The sequence below is a fragment of the Triticum dicoccoides genome, chromosome 3B (genome assembly GCF_002162155.2).
Source record: "Triticum dicoccoides isolate Atlit2015 ecotype Zavitan chromosome 3B, WEW_v2.0, whole genome shotgun sequence".
Classification (NCBI taxonomy): Eukaryota; Viridiplantae; Streptophyta; class Magnoliopsida; order Poales; family Poaceae; genus Triticum; species Triticum dicoccoides.
Genome location: NC_041385.1, coordinates 724,959,455 through 724,981,427, shown reverse-complemented (window position 1 = coordinate 724,981,427; position 21,973 = coordinate 724,959,455).

The following is a 21,973-nucleotide window of genomic DNA, read 5'->3' as shown; positions in this document are numbered from 1 at the left end:
CTTCCTCCCCCAAGAGATCGATGCGGCGGTTCTTGGGATGAAATCGGACACCGCACCGGGTCCGGATGGGTGGCTGGTGGCAATGTTCAAGCATTTTTGGCAAGTGCTAAAGGGTTAATTTTCGACGTTTGTAATGGGTTCATGCGCGGTACTGTAGATATCTCTCGCCTAAACTTTGGGGTTTTATCTCTGACCCCCAAAGTACAGGGAGCAAACTGTATTAGACTCTTTCGACCGATAGCGCTCATTAATGTCCCTTTTAAAATTTGCGCTAAGGCCTCTTCCACTCGCATGTCTCTGATAGCTCACCGTATCATTAGTAGGAACCAATCGGCTTTCATTCGTGGTCGCAACATTCTGGAGGGGTCGTTGGCCCTCCAAGAGATCATTCACTCGCTCAAACGCTCTCGACAACCTTCCATTCTTTTGAAATTAGACTTCTAGAAGGCGTACGATAGAGTGAACTCGGAGTTTCTCCGTCAAGTCCTCCTTGTCCGAGGATTTTCGCCGGTCTGGTTTCACTGCATGATGCAATTGGCCGAGGGGGGCCAAACGGCGATTGCGGTGAATGGAGAAGTAGGGAACTTCTTCCGCAACAAGCATGGGCTGCGTCAAGGGGACCCGGCCTCGCTGTTGCTCTTTAACTTTGTGGCAGACGCCCTAGGCGCCATGCTAGACAAATCTCGTATTGCGGGCTACATCAGGGGAGTGGCTGGCAATCTGATCCCGGGAGACGTGTCACACCTTCAGTACGCTGATCACACCCTTCTCCTCTTCGAGCCGAACCAACACAGTATCGCACCAATAAAGGCCATTCTTCATTGTTTCGAGCTTTTGTCCGGGCTAAAAATAAATTTTCACAAATGTTAAGTGGTGTCCATAGGGATGGATGCGGCCGAAAGCCTGCGGGTAGCAAATTTGCTTAATAGCACATTGGGAAAACTGCCTTTCACCTACCTTGGCCTCCCGATTGCACAGAAAAAATCCTCGATTGCCGATAGGGAACCTCTCAGCATGAAGGTGGCGGGCAGGGTTTGCCCGTGGAGAGGTTGTTTTATGTCTTCAAGGGCTAGATTCATTTTAACAAATTCCAGCCTTTCGTCCCTTCCAATGTTTGCCATGGGTCTGTTCTTGCTGGCTGACGGGGTCCATACCAAAATGGACACCCCGCGAGCCCGTTTCTTTTGGGAAGGAGCGGGACCGAAGCGTAAATATCACATGGTTAAATGGCAAGTCGTGTGTAGACCTAAAGCCCAGGGGGGCCTTGGGATCATCCACTCTAAGTTGATGAATATTGCACTTATGTGCAAGTGGATTTGGAAGCTGTCTCAGGGAGAGACCGGCCTCTGGATGGATCTCCTCTGCACCAAATACTTTCCAGAGGGGAATTTCTTTGAGGCAGCGGCCCACGGATCACCTTTCTGGAACTCCATCAAATCCCTAAAACCGTTCTTCGCCAGGGGTGCGAGGTTTTCGGTTAATAACGGATGCTCCACGCGTTTCTGGCAAGACACTTGGATAGGCCAACACCCTCTTTGGTCGGAATTCCGCCAACTATACTCCATCACTGTCCAGCCCAACCAATTGGTTGCTTTGGCTCTTAGCTCCATCCCGCCCCCTATTCACTTTAGAAGGGAGCTCTCGGGGCCTGAGAGGGAGGATTGGGATCGCCTTCAGGCTAAGATTGTGAACGTTCGCTTATCGAACAGCGTCGATACGGTGTCCTGGAGGCTTTGGGGCTCTAGCAAATTCACTGTCAAGTCCCTTTATAGAGAGTTGTCCCGAGGCCATGTCCCTATGGCTGCCGCAGGGCTTTGGAAGGCTCGAATTCCTCTCAAGATCAAGGTGTTCCTATGGCAACTTTGCCAAGATCGCCTACCTACTTCCATCAATATTGCCAAACGCAATGGCCCCACGATGAAGCTATGTAGCTAGGGTAGGGTCATGGACATGTCCAAACTACCCTACCCAAGGACATCTCTAGAAGAAACCACCTGTCAATCGACCTAGAAGTGTTCCACTCAACTGACTCGAAGACACTCGACCATGAAGCCAACCACTCGACCATGAAGCCAACCACTCGACAGCCAGGAGATCTAAAGTCACTCTGCATGCTAACGGTCGGTCATTAAGTAGCTTTAATGGTCATCATAGCACTTTATGAATAGCGTTACCAGTAACGCCCAATCTTAATGTATCTTAAACCCTGCATAACTGAGGGCCGGAGGGGTCTGGCGGACTCTATATAATCCACCCCCCTCCTCAGTGTAAAGGGTTCGCACCCCTGTAACTCATACGCATATAATTTAGTCGACCGCCTCCAGGCTCCGAGATGTAGGGCTGTTACTTCCTTCGAGAAGGGCCTGAACTCGTAAATCCCTTGCGTATACAACTACTCCATAGCTAGGATCTTGCCTCTCCATACCTACCCCCTTACATTACTGTCACACTTAGAACCACGACAGTTGGCGCCGCCCTTGGGGCAGGTGTCTTAGCGACCTACTGGAGAAGTTGCAATTTTTTCCGATCTCCTTCATCATGGTTTCATGCGGAGTTTTGGTTTAGGGCCGCGAGATCCGTCTCGGCGCGCTCACGTTCGTCGCCGACGACTCTGCTTGGCTTCAGGAAGCTCCGCTCGACATCGACGCGCTCCCAGTCCGCGGAGCGACGCACTTTCGCGCGTGCATCCGCGGCGTCCTCCTGCGGCAGCCGTCGACCCAGTATCGGTCGATCTTTTCGTCCTCCCCCGCTGTTTCCCGCCGGTGCAAGCGCTCCGATCGGTCGAGGCTTCAGTGGTGGGTGAGACACGCGGTGGCTCTCCAATTGGGCACCCCCCATGTCACGGCAATCGAGCCCGACGAATCTCTCTATGGCTTGTTCGACCTGTCGACTGGTTCCGTAGAGACTGCATCCGAGTGCGACAGCAGTGATCCAGCAGCGGAGGTCTTGATGGTCGACGGACCACGCGGTCCTCCCGGTTTTCCCGGCGCCGACGGAAGCGACGGCGGAGGTGATCCGTCGCATGCCCATGAGGAGTATCTCCCCGAGCCCCTCACTTCGCTGCAAAGGGAAGAACTTCGCCGCCGGAACATGGATGTGCTACACACTCCTATCGTTGGAGAAACTCCCGAGGCTCGTGCCCTAGAGGACGCACGCTTGGCCAACTTGGCTGAGCGCACTCGACTGGAAAACCTCCAGCGAGCACTCGACGAGCGTGCGCGGCAACGGGTTCTGGATTCCAGTCAATGTCAGCTCTTTCCACAACCGACTCAGGTATATCGAACTCCGATTTAGAATTTAACACCTGCGGCCCGTATAGCAGAGTCAATTCAGCCTTCCCAGTTAGAGGCTGGCAGAGGCTTGTTGCAGATCAGAGATTTACTCCGGGCAGCAGGAGATCAAAATTCAGCTGTATCGCAGTCGCGGAATAGGATTCACAGCAGATCCGTAGCTGCAAATACAGTCCAGTCAGCTCAAAGCCCCAGATCACCCCCGAGGCGTGAGGGGTGTGGAGACCGGCACGATCAGTACAACAACCGTGAGTAGTATGATCACCGAATCGACCGCGATGATCGACATCGAGTGCCCACCCCTCCCCCAAGGGGTGGATCGTATGCGCCTCGACAACAGGATGATAGACACCAACACAGTGTTGGGCGGAGGATTCCAGTCGACGCCAGGGAACCAGGCTTTGATGCGAGATCCATTATCGTTCAAGGTCTGGTCGACAGGAACAGAGGTCACTGAGAGAGTCACGACAGAGATGTACCCACCAGCAGCAGAGTGCACGTCTCAGGACTAGAGTGTTTCAGCAGAGCCATCAGGGCCGCGGTGATTCCTCCCAACTTCAGGTTGGTGACTGGAGTCAGTAAGTTCACTGGTGAGTCCAAGCCTGATACCTGGCTTGAAGACTACCGAGTGGCTGTTCAGATTGGCGGCGGAAATGATGAGGTGGCCATGAAACATTTTCCTCTTATGTTGGAGGGCTCGGCCAGAGCATGGTTGAATCAGTTAGCACCCAGCAGCATTTACACTTGGGAAGATCTTTCATGTTTGTCAAAATGTTTGAAGGAACTTGCAAGCTACCAGCAGGACTGACAGAGCTGCAAACTTGTGCGCAGAAGTCGAATGAGACTTTGAGAGATTACATCCAGAGATGGAACACATTGCATCACACGGTAGAGAATGTATCTGATCACCAGGCAGTCTGTGCCTTCAAGGAAGGCGTTAAGTACAGAGAGCTAAACCTGAAATTTGGTCGAACTGGAGACATGTCTCTGAGTCGAATGATGGAGATAGATACCAAGTATGCCAATGGTGAAGAAGAGGATCGGCTCCGGAGTGGCAAGCACAAGACAGTCGCCCACGAAACCGGAGGAGGGAACTCCAATCGGAAGCAGAAGCAGAAAGCCGAGCCAGCTGCTCCTGGAGAAGCCTTGGCCGTGACTCAAGGAAAGTTTAAAGGGAAGCCTAAAGGGTCTTGGAACCCTAACAAGGTGAAAGACAAAGAAGGAAATGAAGTGATGGATTTGCCGTGCCACATCCACACGAAAAAAGATGAGGAGGGTAAATTCATTTACCCGAAACATACCACTCGACAGTGTTGGCTCTTGATCCAGCAATTCCAGGGGAAACAACCCAAAGATAAGGAAAAGGAGTCAGACAAAGTTGAGGACAAGGAGGATAGTGATGATGGATATCCCCAGGTCAATTCCACTCTGGTGATTTTTGCTGACGTTGAGAGCAAAAGTCGATTGAAAGTTATCAACCGAGAAGTGAATATGGTTGCTCCGGAGACACCCAACTATCTGAAATGGTCTCAGACTGCCATCACATTTGACCAGTCTGATCACCTGACACACATAGCCACCCCTGGGAGGCAAGCTCTGGTGGTCGACCCAGTCGTCGAAGGCACTCGACTGACTAAAGTTTTGATGGATGGTGGCAGTAGCCTGAATATACTGTATGCAGAGACATTGAAAGGGATGGGCACTCCGATGTCCAGACTCAGTACCAGCAGCATGAGTTTCTATGGAGTCATTCCTTGAAAGAAGGCTACGTCACTCGGTCAGATTGCTCTTGATGTATTTTTCGGTGATTCCAAAAATTACCGCAAAGAAAAGTTGACATTTGAAGTTGTGGATTTCTAGAGTGCCTATCACGCTATTTTGGGCAGGCCGGCTTATGCACGTTTTATGGCTCGACCATGTTACGTGTACCTCAAATTAAAGATGCATGGCCCCAAAGGTGTGATCACCGTTACTGGCAATCGGAAGAAGGCGGAAGAGTGCTTTCAGAAAGGCTCAAAGATCGCCGATGCTCAGATGGCAGCAGAAGAGTGGCAGGAGCACTAGAAAAATGCAGACCCGAGTGATTTGTTGCGAGCTAAGAAGCCCGCTACAGAATCAGCGTTTCAGTCGTCTGGTGAGACGAAACCGAATCACGTTCACCCGACCGACCCCAATGCTGCTCCGACTCATATCTCTACAACGCTCGACTCCAAATAGGAAGAAGCGCTCATCCAGTTCCTCCGTGAGAACTGGGACATCTTCGCATGGAAACCTTCTGACATGTCGGGTGTGTTGGAAATATGCCCTAGAGGCAATAATAAAAGTATTATTATATTTCATTGTTCATGATAATTGTCTTTTATTCATGCTATAACTGTATTATCCGGAAATCGTAATACACGTGTGAATACTTAGACCACACAATGTCCCTGGTAAGCCTCTAGTTGACCAGCTCGTTGTGATCAACAGATAGTCATGGTTTCCTGACTATGGACATTGGATGTCATTGATAACGGGATCACATCATTAGGAGAATGATGTGATGGACAAGACCCAATCCTAAGCATAGCATAAAAGATCGTGTAGTTCGTTTTGCTAGAGCTTTGCAAGTGTCAAGTATCTCTTCCTTCGACCATGAGATCGTGTAACTCCCGGATACCATAAGAGTGCCTTGGGTATACCAAACGTCACAATGTAACTGGGTGACTATAAAGGTGCATTACAGGTATCTCCGAAAGTAGCTGTTGGGTTGACACGGATCGAGACTGGGATTTGTCACTCCGTATGACGGAGAGGTATCTCTGGGCCCACTCGGTAATGCATCATCATATTGAGCTCAATGTGACCAAGGTGTTGGACACGGGATCATGCATTACGGTACGAGTAAAGTGACTTGCCGGAAACGAGACTGAACAAGGTATTGGGATACCGACGATCGAGTCTCGGGCAAGTAACATACCGATTGACAAAGGGAATTGCATACAGGGTTTGATCGAATCCTCGACATAGTGGTTCATCCGATGACAACATCGAGGAGCATGTGGGAACCATCATGGGTATCCAGATCCCGCTGATGGTTATTGACTGAGAGAGTCTCGGTCATGTCTGCATGTCTCCCGAACCCGTAGGGTCTACACACTTAAGGTTCAGTTACGCTAGGGTTATAGGGATATGTATATGCAGTAACCCGAATGTTGTTCGGAGTCCCGGATGAGATCCCGGACGTCACGAGGAGTTCCGGAATGGTCCGGAGGTAAAGATTTATATATGGGAAGTCCTGTTTCAGGCATCGGGACAAGTTTCGGGGTTATCGGTATTGTACCGGGACCACCGGAAGGGTCCCGGGGGTCCACCGGGTGGGTCCACCTGTCCCGGGGGGCCACATGGGCTGTGTGGGGGTGCGCCTTGGCCTAATGGGCCAAGGGCACCAGCCCCACATAGGCCCATGCGCCTAGGGTTCAAGGGGGGCAAGAGTCCTAGGAGGGTAAGGCACCTCCTAGGTGCCTTGGGGGGGGGGGGAAACCCCCCTTGGCCGCCGCACCCCCTAGGAGATTTGATCTCCTAGGGCCGGCCACCCCCCCTTGGCACCCCTATATATAGTGGGGGGAGAGGAGGGACTTCATACCTGAACGCCCTGGCCTTTGGTTGCCTCCTTCTCCCTCCCCAACACCTCCTCCACCTTCATAGTGCTTAGCGAAGCTCTGCCGGAGTACTGCAGCTCCACCAACACCACGCCGCCGTGCTGCTGCTGGTGCCATCTCCCTCAACCTCTCCTCCCTTACTTGCTGGATCAAGAAGGAGGAGACGTGGCTGTTCCGTACGTGTGTTGAACGCGGAGGTGCCGTCCGTTCGGCGCAGGTCATCGGTGATTCGAATCACGTCGAGTACGACTACATCATCACCTTGCAAGCTTCCGCACGCGATCTACAAGTGGTATGTAGATGCAAACTCTCTCCCTAGACTCGTTGCTTAGATGAACTCATAGATGGATCTTGGTGAAACCGTAGGAAAATTTTTAATTTTCTGCAACGTTCCCCAACAGTGGTATCAGAGCCAGGTTTATGCGTAGTTCTCTTTGCACGAGTAGAACACAACTTTGTTGTGGGCGTGGATTTTGTCATCTTACTTGCCTCTACTAGTCTTTTCTTGCTCAACGGTATTGTGGGATGAAGCGGCCCGGACCAACCTTACACGTACACTTACGTGAGACCGGTTCCACCGACTGACATGCACAAGTTGCATAAGGTGGCTGGCGGGTGTCTGTCTCTCCCACCTTAGTTGGAGCGGAATCGATGAACAGGGCCCTTATGAAGGGTAAATAGAAGTTGACAAAATCACGTTGTGGTGATTCGTAGGTAAGAAAACGTTCTTGCTAGAACCCAATTGCAGCCACGTAAAAGATGCAACAACAATTAGAGGACGTCTAACTTGTTTTTGCAGCGATTGATCATGTGATGTGATATGGCCAGAAGTTGTGATGAATGATTAATTGTGATGTATGAGATCATGTTCTTTGTAATAGGATTCACGACTTGCATGTCGATGAGTATGACAACCGGCAGGAGCCATAGGAGTTGTCATTATTTTTTTGTATGACCTGCGTGTCATTGAATAACGTCATGTAAACTACTTTACTTTATTGCTAAACGTTAGTCATAGAAGTAGAAGTAGTCGTTGGCGTGACAACTTCATGAAGACACGATGATGGAGATCATGGTGTCAAGCCGGTGACAAGATGATCATGGAGCCCCGAAGATGAAGATCAATGGAGCTATATGATATTGGCCATATCATGTCACAACTATATAATTGCATGTGATGTTTATTATGTATTATGCATCTTGTTTACTTAGGACGACGGTAGTAAATAAGATGATCCCTTATAAAATTTCAAGAAGTGTTCTCCCCTAACTGTGCACCGTTGCTACAGTTCGTCGCTTCTAAGCACCACGTGATGATCGGGTGTGATGGATTCTTACGTTCACATACAACGGGTGTAAGACAATTTTACACAGCGAAAACACTTAGGGTTAACTTGACGAGCCTAGCATGTGCAGACATGGCCTCGGAACACGGAGACCGAAAGGTCGAACACGAGTTGTATGGAAGATACGATCAACATGAAAATGTTCACCGACGATGACTAGTCCGTCTCACGTGATGATCGGACACGGGCTAGTCGACTCGGATCGTGTAACACTTAGATGACTAAAGGGATGTCTAATCTAAGTGGGAGTTCATAATTTGATTAGAACTTTATTATCATGAACTTAGTCTAAAACCTTTGCAAATATGTCTTGTAGATCAATGGCCAACGCTAATGTCAACATGAACTTCAACGCGTTCCTAGAGAAAACCAAGCTGAAAGATGATGGCAGCAACTATACGGACTGGGTCCGGAACCTGAGGATCATCCTCATAGCTGCCAGGAAACAATATGTCCTAGAAGGACCGCTAGGTGACGCTCCCGTCCCAGAGAACCAAGACATTATGAATGCTTGGCAGTCTCGCGCTGATGATTACTCCCTCGTTCAGTGCGGCATGCTTTACAGCTTAGAACCGGGGCTCCAAAAGCGTTTTGAGCTTCACGGAGCATATGAGATGTTCGAAGAGCTGAAACTAGTTTTCCAAGCTCATGCCCGAGTCGAGAGATATGATGTCTCCGACAAGTTCTACAGTTGTAAGATGGAGGAAAACAGTTCTGTCAGTGAGCACATCCTGAAGATGTCTGGGTTGCACAACCGTATGACCCGGCTGAACATTAACCTCCCAGATGAGGCGGTCATTGACAGAATCCTCCAGTCGCTCCCACCAAGCTACAAGAGCTTTGTGATGAACTACAACATGCAGGGAATGGAAAAGACCATTCCTGAAGTGTTCTCGATGCTGAAGTCAGCAGAGGCTGAAATCAAGAAAGAACATCAAGTGTTGATGGTCAATAAGACCACTAAGTTCAAGAAGGGCAAGGGTAAGAAGAACTTCAAGAAGGACGGCAAAGATGTTGCCGCACCTGGTAAGCCAGTTACCGGGAAGAAGTCAAAGAATGGACCCAAGCCTGAGACTGAGTGCTTTTATTGCAAGGGGAAGGGTCACTGGAAGCGGAACTGCCCCAAATACTTAGCGGATAAGAAGGCCGGCAACACCAAAGGTATATTTGATATACATGTGACTGATGTGTACCTTACCAGTACTCGTAGTAACTCCTGGGTATTTGATACCGGTGCCGTTGCTCATATTTGTAACTCACAGCAGGAGCTGCGGAATAAACGGAGACTGGCGAAGGACGAGGTGACGATGCGCGTCGGGAATGGTTCCAGAGTCGATGTGATCGCCGTCGGCACGCTGCCTCTACATTTACCTACGGGATTAGTTTTGAACCTTAATAATTGTTATTTAGTGCCAAGTTTGAGCATGAACATTGTATCTGGATCTCGTTTAATACGAGATGGCTACTCATTTAAGTCTGAGAATAATGGTTGTTCGATTTATATGAGAGATATGTTTTATGGTCATGCTCCGATGGTCAATGGTTTATTCTTAATGAATCTCGAGCGTAATATTACACATGTTCATAGTGTAGATGCCAAAAGATTTAAAGTTGATAACGATAGTCCCACATACTTGTGGCACTGCCGCCTTGGTCACATTGGTGTCAAGCGCATGAAGAAGCTCCATGCTGATGGACTTTTAGAGTCTCTTGATTATGAATCGTTTGACACGTGCGAACCATGCCTCTTAGGTAAAATGACCAAGACTCCCTTCTCCGGAACAATGGAGCGAGCAACCAACTTGTTGGAAATCATACATACCGATGTGTGCGGTCCAATGAGCGTTGAGGCTCGCGGAGGATATCGTTGTGTTCTCACTCTCACAGATGACTTGAGTAGATATGGGTATGTCTACTTAATGAAACACAAGTCTGAGACCTTTGAAAAGTTCAAGGAATTTCAGAATGAGGTGGAGAATCAACGTGACCGAAAGATAAAATTCTTACGATCAGATCGTGGAGGAGAATACTTAAGTCATGAATTTGGTACATACTTCAAGAAATGTGGAATCGTTTCACAGCTCACGCCGCCTGGAACACCTCAGCGAAACGGTGTGTCCGAACGTCGTAATCGCACTCTATTGGATATGGTGCGGTCTATGATGTCTCTTACTGATTTACCGCTATCATTTTGGGGATACGCTCTAGAGACAGCTACATTCACTTTAAATAGGGCACCGTCTAAATCCGTTGAGACAACACCGTATGAATTATGGTTTGGAAAGAAACCTAAGCTGTCGTTTCTAAAAGTTTGGGGATGCGAAGCTTATGTCAAGAAACTTCAACCTGAAAAGCTCGAACCCAAGTCGGAAAAATGCGTATTCATAGGATACCCTAAGGAAACTATAGGGTATACCTTCTACTTAAGATCCGAAGGCAAGATCTTTGTTGCCAAGAACGGATGCTTTCTGGAAAAAGAGTTTCTCTCGAAAGAAGTAAGTGGGAGGAAAGTAGAACTCGATGAAGTACTACCTCTTGAGCGGGATAGTGACGCAGCACAGGAAACCGTTCCTGTGATGCCCACACCAACTGAAGAGGAAAACCATGATAATGATCAAAGTACTTCGGATCAAGTTACTGCTGAACTTCGTAGGTCCACAAGGACATGTTCCGCACCAGAATGGTACGGCAACCCTGTCCTGGAAATCATGTTGTTAGACAACAATGAACCTTCGAACTATGAAGAAGCAATGACGGGCCCGGATTCCAACAAATGGCTTGAAGCCATGAAATCCGAGATAGAATCCATGTATGAAAACAAAGTGTGGACTTTGACAGACTTGCCCGATGATCGGCGAGCGATAGAAAACAAATGGATCTTTAAGAAGAAGACGGACGCGGATGGTAATGTTACCATCTATAAAGCTCGACTTGTCGCTAAGGGTTATCGACAGGTTCAAGGGATTGACTACGACGAGACATTCTCTCCCGTAGCGAAGCTAAAGTCCGTCCGAATCATGTTAGCAATTGCCGCATACTATGATTATGAGATATGGCAGATGGACGTCAAAACAGCATTCCTTAACGGGCATCTTAAGGAAGAACTGTATATGATGCAGCTGGAAGGTTTTGTCGATCCTCAGAATGCTAACAAAGTATGCAAGCTCCAGCGATCCATTTATGGACTGGTGCAAGCATCTCGGAGTTGGAACATTCGCTTTGATGAGATGATCAAAGCGTTTGGGTTTATGCAGACTTATGGAGAAGCCTGCGTTTACAAGAAAGTGAGTGGGAGCTCTGTAGCATTTCTCATATTATATGTAGATGACATACTCCTGATGGGAAATAATATAGAATTTCTGGACAGCATTAAGGCCTACTTGAATAAGTGTTTTTCAATGAAGGACCTTGGAGAAGCTGCTTATATATTAGGCATCAAGATCTATAGAGATAGATCGAGACGCCTCATAGGTCTTTCACAAAGTACATACCTTGATAAGATTTTGAAGAGATTCAGAATGGATCAGTCCAAGAAGGGGTTCTTGCCTATGTTACAAGGTATGAGACTGAGCTCAGCTCAGTCACCGACCACGGCAAAAGATAAAGAAGAGATGAGTGTCATCCCCTATGCTTCAGCCATAGGATCTATTATGTATGCCATGCTGTGTACCAGACCCGATGTACACCTTGCCGGAAGTTTGGTAGCAAGATACCAAAGTAATCCCGGCAAGGAACACTGGACAGCGGTCAAGAATATCCTGAAGTACCTGAAAAGGACAAAGGACATGTTTCTCGTTTATGGAGGAGACGAAGAGCTCGTCGTAAAGGGTTACGTCGACGCTAGCTTCGACTCAGATCCGGATGACTCTAAGTCACAAACCGGATACGTGTATATGTTGAATGGTGGAGCAGTAAGCTGGTGTAGCTGCAAGCAGAGCGTCGTGGCGGGATCTACGTGTGAAGCGGAGTACATGGCAGCCTCGGAGGCAGCACATGAAGCGATTTGGGTGAAGGAGTTCATCACCGACCTAGGAGTCATACCCAATGCGTCGGGGCCGATCAAACTCTTCTGTGACAACACTGGAGCTATTGCCCTCGCAAAGGAGCCCAGGTTTCACAAGAAGACCAGGCACATCAAGCGTCGTTTCAACTCCATCCGTGAAAATGTTCAAGATGGAGACATAGAGATTTGCAAAGTGCACGCGGATCTGAATGTCGCAGATCCGCTGACTAAACCTCTCTCGCGTGCAAAACATGATCAACACCAGAACTCTATGGGTGTTCGATTCATCACAATGTAACTAGATTAGTGACTCTAGTGCAAGTGGGAGACTGTTGGAAATATGCCCTAGAGGCAATAATAAAAGTATTATTATATTTCATTGTTCATGATAATTGTCTTTTATTCATGCTATAACTGTATTATCCGGAAATCGTAATACACGTGTGAATACTTAGACCACACAATGTCCCTGGTAAGCCTCTAGTTGACCAGCTCGTTGTGATCAACAGATAGTCATGGTTTCCTGACTATGGACATTGGATGTCATTGATAACGGGATCACATCATTAGGAGAATGATGTGATGGACAAGACCCAATCCTAAGCATAGCATAAAAGATCGTGTAGTTCATTTTGCTAGAGCTTTGCAAGTGTCAAGTATCTCTTCCTTCGACCATGAGATCGTGTAACTCCCGGATACCATAAGAGTGCCTTGGGTATACCAAACGTCACAACGTAACTGGGTGACTATAAAGGTGCATTACAGGTATCTCCGAAAGTAGCTGTTGGGTTGACACGGATCGAGACTGGGATTTGTCACTCCGTATGACGGAGAGGTATCTCTGGGCCCACTCGGTAATGCATCATCATATTGAGATCAATGTGACCAAGGTGTTGGACACGAGATCATGCATTACGGTACGAGTAAAGTGACTTGCCGGAAACGAGACTGAACAAGGTATTGGGATACCGACGATCGAGTCTCGGGCAAGTAACGTACCGATTGACAAAGGGAATTGCATACAGGGTTTGATCGAATCCTCGACATAGTGGTTCATCCGATGACAACATCGAGGAGCATGTGGGAACCATCATGGGTATCCAGATCCCGCTGATGGTTATTGACTGAGAGAGTCTCGGTCATGTCTGCATGTCTCCCGAACCCGTAGGGTCTACACACTTAAGGTTCAGTTACGCTAGGGTTATAGGGATATGTATATGCAGTAACCCGAATGTTGTTCGGAGTCCCGGATGAGATCCCGGACGTCACGAGGAGTTCCGGAATGGTCCGGAGGTAAAGATTTATATATGGGAAGTCCTGTTTCAGGCATCGGGACAAGTTTCAGGGTTATCGGTATTGTACCGGGACCACCGGAAGGGTCCTGGGGGTCCACCGGGTGGGTCCACCTGTCCCGGGGGGCCACATGGGCTGTGTGGGGGTGCGCCTTGGCCTAATGGGCCAAGGGCACCAGCCCCACATAGGCCCATGCGCCTAGGGTTCAAGGGGGGCAAGAGTCCTAGGAGGGTAAGGCACCTCCTAGGTGCCTTGGGGGGGGGGGAACCCCCCTTGGCCGCCGCACCCCCTAGGAGATTTGATCTCCTAGGGCCGGCCACCCCCCCTTGGCACCCCTATATATAGTGGGGGGAGAGGAGGGACTTCATACCTGAACGCCCTGGCCTTTGGTTGCCTCCTTCTCCCTCCCCAACACCTCCTCCACCTCCATAGTGCTTAGCGAAGCTCTGCCGGAGTACTGCAGCTCCACCAACACCACGCCGTCGTGCTGCTGCTGGTGCCATCTCCCTCAACCTCTCCTCCCTTACTTGCTGGATCAAGAAGGAGGAGACGTGGCTGTTCCGTACGTGTGTTGAACGCGGAGGTGCCGTCCGTTCGGCGCAGGTCATCGGTGATTCGGATCACGTCGAGTACGACTACATCATCACCTTGCAAGCTTCCGCACGCGATCTACAAGTGGTATGTAGATGCAAACTCTCTCCCTAGACTCGTTGCTTAGATGAACTCATAGATGGATCTTTGTGAAACCGTAGGAAAAATTTTAATTTTCTGCAACGTTCCCCAACAGGGTGTTCCCAGGGGGCTGGTTGAGCACCATCTACGAGTCGACTCAAAAGTGAAACCTGTTAAAGAACATCTTCGACGGTCCACCGTCCAGAAAAGAAAGGCCATTGGTGAGGAGGTGGCTCGGCTCTTAGCAGCAGAGTTTATCCGAGAGATTTACCACTCCGAGTGGCTCGCCAATGTCGTCATGGTCCCCAAGAAGGACAAGTCACTTCGCATGTGCATTGACTTCAAACATATCAATCGGGCCTGCCCGAAAGATCATTTTCCTCTCCCCCGCATCGACAAAATAGTCGCCTCGACTGCGGGATGTGAGCGCCTGTCTTTCTTAGACGCTTATTCCAGTTACCATCAGATCCGTCTGTATGGACCCGATGAGGTCAAAACAGCTTTCATCACCCCATTCAGGTGCTTCTGTTATGTCACCATGCCATTCGGCCTCAAGAATGCTGGAGCCACGTTCATGAGGATGATTCAGAAGTGTTTGCTCACTCAAATCAGTTGGAATGTGGAAGTGTCGGTGTCAAAACCGGCGGATCTCGGGTAGGGGGTCCCGAACTGTGTGTCTAGGTGGATGGTAACAGGAGACAGGGGACACGATGTTTTTACCCAGGTTCGGGCCCTCTCGATGGAGGTAAAACCCTACTCCTGCTTGATTAATATTGATGATATGGGTAGTACAAGAGTAGATCTACCACGAGATCAGAGAGGCTAAACCCTAGAAGCTAGCCTATGGTATGATTGTTGTTCGTCCTACGGACTAAAACCCTCCGGTTTATATAGACACCGGAGAGGGCTAGGGTTACACAGTGTCGGTTACAATGGGAGGAGATCTACATATCCGTATCGCCAAGCTTGCCTTCCACGCCAAGGAAAGTCCCATCCGGACACGGGACGAAGTCTTCAATCTTGTATCTTCATAGTCCGGGAGTCCTGCCAAAGGTCATAGTCCGGTCATCCGGACACCCCCTAATCCAAGACTCCCTCAGTAGCCCCTGAACCAGGCTTCAATGACGACGAGTCCAGCGCGCAAATTGTCTTCGGCATTGCAAGGCTGGTTCCTCCTCCGAATACTTCATAGAAGATGTTGAACACAAGGATAGTGTCCGGCTCTGCAAAATAAGTTCCACATACCACCGTAGAGAGAATAATATTTGTACAAATCTAATCTGCTGGCATATTCCGCAGCGTGACATCGTGCCACGGCCAAGCCTTTATTTGAATCATTTTACGTCCCACCTCAGCGCGTTTAGCAAGGAGGTTGTCGGCGTTCTGGGAACGGGGGTCCCCAGACTTGCCTGCCCGCGGCCTGCGGCGTGGCTCAAGGGGCGGCCCAGCATGGCCCATCTTCATCATCACGAGCTCAAGACCCTCGCGAGGGGCCAAGCCTCGCGGGCTGGATGACATGAGGCTTCCTCAGGAGCGGCCTCGTCGGGCTGGCTCGTGAGGAGGCGGAGAGATCAAGGCAGGGTACCTCACGAGGTGCCCATGACACAAGACGTGACGACCGAAGCCAGGCGGGCGCCAGGCGGGCGCCAGGCGGGCGCCGGCCTGCGCAGAGTCCTTGTTTCCTCTTTGGTGTATAGGTAGCAAGAGAAGGCAAGAGCATCAAGCAAAGGCAGCCATTTCGGTGCAACAAGACCAAGACCAGCAGAACGGCAGGATGGAGGTCATCGTGGAGCCCAAGCCGGCGTCACCACTAGAGCCTTTGGCAGGCGAGGACTTTAGTCAGGATAAGTGTACTAGATGTTCCCCTTCAAAATGGCCAATTGTTGGCGCCCTTCCCGCTCAATATTTGGGAAGAGGCCGAGGGCCTTTGCCTATAAATAGGACTAGCCACCACAAGGTAGAGGCATCCGGTCATCACCAGGAAACCAGTAGAGAGAGCGACTGAACTCCCCTCAGAGGTTCATTGCACCAGCCAAGAACAGACCCTCGCGAGGCTGTTCTTCCTTGTATTGTTCATCATCAGCCCAAGAGGCAATCCACCACACCACACACTGGAGTAGGGTATTACACCACAATGGTGGCCTGAACCAGTATAAACTCTGTGTCTCTTGTGGTGTTCCTTTGATTGCTTAGATCATAGCGAGGCGGTGAGGTGCAGGTAGGTAGTGGGTGAAATCTCCGCGCGCACCCCAGTGTTCGAATCTAGAGGGTCTGCCAGAACCCGAAATCCGACATTTGGCGTGCCAGGTAGGGGTGCGCCGGAGCTTCTCCTTCCGCCGACCCGCTCTCCGCCGACACCAAGACTCGCCCTATGATGGACGACGCGCCGCCCGCTCCGGTCGTTAGCGCTAGCGCGGGGGCCAGGGGGCTCCGAGCCTTGGCCCCAGCCGTGCGACACGTGCGGTGGCCGAACAAGTTACCGGCGGCTTCCGTGGCCCCTTGGGAAGAGCTAGGCAACCTCTTCCTCGCCAGGCACGCTGCACCGGCGCCCCCGGTCGTCGCGGCCCTCCTGGGCGGCTCGTAGGCGCCACCTTCGGGCCGCCATGTCAAGCCATTCATCCGCCAAGACGGCGCCGCCTCCACGCGGCAGGGGGCTCCCTCAGGTCGGTCGGCGCCCAAGGGTGACCTGGCCTTCACCTCGGAGGATCACCCCTCCAACATGGCCTGCTCGGGCGCGCTCCCGATGCTGTGCATCCCCACCATCTGTCAGGTGGCCGTCACCAGGACTCTCATCGACGGCGGCTCAGGCCTCAGCGTGCTCTCGACTGAAGCCTTCAGCCTCCTCCACATACCACCGGAGCGGCTTTAGCCCAGCCGGCCCTTCTTGGGTGTCGGGGGCGGGTCATCCAGCTCCCTGGGGAAGATCCGTCTCCCGATAACCTTCGGCACCTACGACAACTTCCGCACGGAGCTAATCGACTTCGACATCGCCCCCATCGGCCTCCCATACAACGCCATCCTCGGTTACCCAGCGCTGGCCCGATTCATGGCCGCGACTCACCCGGCGTACAACCTCATGAAAATGCCCGGGAGCAGTGGCGTCCTCACCGTGTGCGGAGACACCGGGGATGCGTTGCAAGTGCTCAAGCTCGCCTTCAAGACGGTGGCATCGGTGCAGCCTGCCGACCCGGACGCCCCTGAGCCCAAGGGACTGCACCGGCCAGGAAGAAGCAGTTGTTCACCCAAGACAAGGCAGAAACCAAGCAGATGCTGGTTGACGAGGATGGATCCACTGACGCCACCTTCAGCATTGGCGCCAACCTCGAGCCCAAGAAGGAGGAGGCCCTGGTCAAGTTCCTGCGTGCGAACAAGAAGGTATTCGCATGGGAGCCCGATCAGCTGGCGGGGATCCCTTGAGGCATAATCGAGCATCACCTCAATGTGTGCCCCAATGTCCGACCCGTGAAGCAAAAAGCAAGGTGGCAATCCACGGAAAAACAGGCTTTCATCATCCAAGAGACCCGCAAGTTGGAAGCTGCAGGGGTCATTCGCGAGGTCCGGTACCCGGATTGGTTGGCCAACCCAGTCGTTGTGCCGAAGAAAGGGGGGAAGGAACGTATGTGTGTCGACTTCACCAACCTCAACAAAGCTTGCCCGCAAGATCCGTTTCCACTCCCCCGCATCGATCAAATCATCGACTCCACCGCTGAGTGCAACCTGTTGTATTTCTTGGATGCCTTTTCTGGATATCACCAGATCAAGATGGCGGTGGAAGATGTGGAAAAACAACCTTTCTAACCCCGTGTGGGGTGTACTTCTACACGTGCATGCCGTTCGGGTTGCGCAATGCAGGTGCGACCTTCCAGCGACTGATGCACATCACCTTGGGCCCACAGCTCGGGAAGAACGTCGAGGCTTACGTCGATGATATTGTGGTGAAGTCTCGCGAGGCCAAGACCCTGATAAAAGACCTGGAGGAAACCTTCGCGAGCCTCAACACCATGAGCCTGCGGCTCAACCCAGAAAAGTGTGTGTTTGGGGTCCCCTCAGGAAAACTCTTGGGCTTTCTCATGTCCCACCGAGGCATCGAGGCTAACCCAGAAAAGTCAAGGCAGTTGAGGACATGAGCCCGCCGAAGACCCTCAGAGAAAATCAGAAGCTCACTGGGCGCGTGACAGCACTGGGACGCTTCATCTCCAAGTTGGGGGAGCGAGCGCTGCCTTTCTTCCAGCTGATGAAGAAAAAGGGACCCTTTGAATGGACTGAAGAGGCAGACAAGGCGTTCCAAGACCTCAAGAGGTACCTAACCAGCCCTCCGGTAATGGTGGCCCCGCGCCCTCAGGAACCCCTGGTGCTCTACCTTGCAGCCACTCCCTACTCCGCCAGCGCAGCCCTGGTGGCAGTTAGGGAGGAGCGTCAGAACAAAGCCACGGCGTCTGCCCGGATCGAGGCGAAGCGTGAACAAGGAAGACCCGCAGAAACCGTTGCCACAGCCAAGAAGGATTAGCCGCCGCTGGGAACACACTCGAGACAGCGGGAGCCCCTCCCCCTAGCGACCAGCCGCTGGGGGCTCCCCTGTCTCAGGAGGCGCCATGGTCTCCAGAGGGCGCCATCGACACCAGCGTTCCCAACCTCGTTGAACATCCTGTGTACTTCGTCAGCACAGTGTTGCGGGACACAAGGGCGCGGTACCCCATGCCTCAGAAACTTCTCCTCGCGCTATTGGTGGCCTCGCGCAAGCTGCGGCATTATTTTCAGGGCCACCCCATCAAGGTTGTCTCAGCGTACCCTTTGGAAAGGGTGCTCAGGAGCCCCAGTTCAGCTGGAAGAGTCGCCGAGTGGAACATTGAACTGCAAGCGTTTCAGCTCGAATTCAGCACAACGAGAGTCATCAAGGGAGCCGCCTTGGCAGATTTCATGGCGGAATGGACGGAGGCGCCGGGCCTCAAGGCTGATGAGGATCGATCCCTCTCCCCGGGAAGCGAGGTGCCAGACGGTTGGGTCATGTACTTCGACGGGGCGTTCTCCAGGCACGGCGTGGGGGCTGGTGCGGTGCTTATATCTACTACCCAAGACAAGCTCTACTACGCCGTGCAGCTCTGTTTCCAGCACGGAGAAAAAGTCTCCAACAACATAGCAGAATATGAAGGCCTGATAGCAGGCCTGAAGGCCGCGGCCGCCCTCAGAGTAAAGCGTCTTACCATCAAGGGTGATTCACAACTCCTTGTTAACTTCTCCAACAAAGTGTACGAGCCAAGGGATGAGCACATGGAAGCCTACCTTGCGGAGGTCCGCAGAATGGAGAAGCAGTTTTGGGGGCTAGAGTTATAGCACGTGCCCCGTGGCACCAATCAGGAGGCCGACGACATCGCCAAAATGAGCATCCAGGCGACTACCTCAGGAGCCTGGCGTCTTCGAAGAATGGATCTTCAAGCCCTTGGCCACGCCATCACTATCAAGCGCGGTGCAGCCTCAGGAGGAGCTCCCCCAGCCGCCAGCCTCGGGAGCCCCAGTCTGTGGCCTGGCCTCAGGGGCGCATCTGCTCTTGACGATGGAGCCTCAGGAGGGGTGCTGGATCACGGAGCTCCGGAGCTATCTGACGCAAGGGACCTTGCCAGAGAAGGAGGAGGAAGAAGAGCGTGTGGCGCGGAAGGCCACAGCATACTGCATCAAGGATGGAGAGCTCTACCGGAGGCGACCGAATGGTGTGTCCCTGCGCTGCATCTCCAGGGAGCAAGGAAAGGAACTGCTGGTGGATATACACGGTGGAGACTGTGGGCATCATTCATCGTCACGGACCCTCGTTGGCAAGGCATTCCGCAGTGGATTCTATTGGCCCACTGCGCTCAATGATGCCGTCGAACTGGTAAAAGCTTGCAAGGCCTGCCAATTCCATGCCAAGCAGATCCATCAGCCGGCTGGAGGTTTGCAAACTATACCCCTCTCATGGCCATTCGCAGTCTGGGGGCTGGATATCCTGGGCCCGTTTCCTCGGGCGCCAGGGGGCTATCGCTACCTCTACGTCGTCGTGGACAAGTTCACTAAGTGGGCTGAAGTGGAAGCTGTCCGCACCATCCCCGCAGGTTCTGCGGTCAAATTCATCAAGGGCATCGTGAGCCGGTTCGGGGTGCCGAATCGCATCATCACCGACAACGGTTCGCAGTTCACCAGTAACCTCTTCAAAACATACTGTGCTAACCTTGGAACGCAGATATGCTACGCTTCAGTGGCGCACCCCCGGAGCAACGGTCAGGCCGAGCGGGCCAACGCGGAGGTCCTGAGAGGCCTCAAGACCAGGACCTTCAAGAAGAAGTTGGAGGCTTGCGGCCTAGGGTGGTACGACGAGCTTCAGTCCGTGTTGTGGTCCATCCGAACTACCGTGACCAAGCCAACTCGAGAGACCCCATTCTTCCTGGTCTATGGAGCTGAAGTGGTCCTCCCTCGCGAGGTCAGACGTCGTTTCGCACGGGTCCTGGCGTTTGACGAGGCGCGGCAGGACGCCATGCGGGGGACGGACCTCGTGCTGGGGGAGGAGCATCGTCGGGAGGCTGCGCTCCGAGCAGCAAGGTATCAACAAGCGCTGCGGCGATACCACTGCCGCAACATCCACCCCAGGACTCTCGAGGTAGGAGACCTCGTGCTCAGGTGGGTTCTCTCCAGGGAGGGATTGCATAAGCTCTCTCCCATGTGGGAGGGCCCGTTCAAGGTTGTTCATGTTTCCAGGCCTGGCTCCGCGCGCTTGGAGACTCAAGAGGGAGTGCCCGTCCAGAACGCGTGGAACATCCAGCACCTCCATAGATTTTACCCTTGAAAAGGCCCAGAGCCTGTGAAGAAGGCGAACGTCTGTGAAGCTGTTGCATTTTTGAAAAGGCCCTGAGCCTGTGAAGAAGGCGAAAGCCTGTGAAGTTTATCCTCCCGAGAAAGTCCCGGAGCCTGTGAAGAAGGCCAATGCGTGTGAAGGTCGCCACCCATGACACTCTCACGTAATAATGAGTGGGGCTGTACATGCCCCGGAGTCTCAGGAGCGCCGACCTCGGGCCCTGGGGCTCCCTCCCACGCCCAGTGGCAGCACTTAGCTCCGCGCTGGTGAGAAGACGTCGAAGACTAGATTAGGTGCCGGACGCGGCTTTTCTCATTTGCTTTCTGCAGTCGGCTGTTCATTCCCATTCGAGGTTTTATTGAAGTTGTTGTCGTCTTTGGCTTATGACTCTCTGCCTTTTTCGCCCTCCTCCTGCCCCGATTTCTCTCGCGCAAGTCTCGCGAGGGAGCAACGTGGGAACACTCGCGAGTGTTTTCCGCCCTTATCGTTCGAGGCTTCTCTACCCGGGTCCACTACAGGAGCACCCCTCCAGTCCGTGCCCCACGGGCACCGCGACATGAACACAAGACCTGGGCCAGTCGCCTCCACGGCTGAGGCCGGGAGCTACCCCTTCAGACTAACCCTCATAGGACGTGGAACGTTCGACGAAGCCTCAGCCTCGGGAAGCAAGGGTCACGACAAACCCTCCCCCCAAGCTAAGTAATTTCTGTGCGCCGGCGTACGGCACGAAGGCACAATACCAGAATAGCGGAAGCAGTACAATAATTAAACAGCAATAGTCCAAGCACACCCTCGTGGGGCCCTATACTACTGTCTTTTTGCGCAGGGAAAGGGAAAAGAACAAAACAGGCGTGACTCGCCCGACATCAGCTCACGGGGGAGACTCGAACTGCCTCCGGAGCTCAGGA